A 942-nucleotide genomic window follows, 5' to 3' on the forward strand; every position below is an offset into this window, starting at 1 on the left:
GATATTTCTTGAGCCTCTGCAATTGTTCCTAGTCATCAGGTAATCTATATGATGCTTCCTAACTTATTTAAGGTATCACTGAGTGTTAAGAGTTGTACAAGATTAGAAAATTAATGATTTCTCTTATAGTTGGCCTACCTGATGCTCACAGTTATCATTAACTGTTGCCACTGGTTCTGAATGGCCCAAAGTCCTCCCTGTTTCTAAGGAGTGGTGAGCCTCCAACTGACCAAATAAGGAACACCTGGGGTCCAAGGAGGAGGAATGGTGGGGATGCCGACATGCCGGAGCAGTAGGCCTGCAGCCTCCGGCTGCCTCGTGTCCGGAACTGATCAGACTGGGATTTCTATATTCCCTCGCCCTGAGCTAGGCTGGCCTGTGCAACCTGGGTCAAAATTCGAGTATGTGGAAGTTTAAGCCCTGATTGGCAGCTGATTTTTCTGGATTATAACCCATATTTACAATTTAGAGATGACTTATTTTCAAACAAACTTTGTGAGTCAAAATAAAAATTCAGATTACTGAACAATGGACACCACTTTGAATAATAGAGAAATATGCAGCGGGTAGAAATGAAACTGGTATATTCTGGGTACATTCGTGAGCTAAATTTGCACACATAAACACACATACACACAACACACGGACACATGATATCTCTACTCCTTTTTTTTTTTTTTGAGCCATGATGTTTTATTTTATTTATTTATTTTTAGAGTTTTTGTTTGTTTGTTTGTTTGTTACTATTGATTTTTTTTTATTAACTCACTTTACACCATCACAACACACAAATGAATTTTCCATCCAAAATACACTGTGCATTGGCTCAATCAAGCACATTCACATACATGTTCTCAGCAAAAAATTTTCCAATTCTTACGTCCTGCATACCTTGCCCTTTGTCTTGCCATCCCTGATTCCCCATCCCCCACCCTCTGCTAT

This window comes from Tupaia chinensis, unplaced genomic scaffold, assembly GCF_000334495.1.
Source record: "Tupaia chinensis unplaced genomic scaffold, TupChi_1.0 Scaffold000407_4, whole genome shotgun sequence".
NCBI lineage: Eukaryota > Metazoa > Chordata > Mammalia > Scandentia > Tupaiidae > Tupaia > Tupaia belangeri.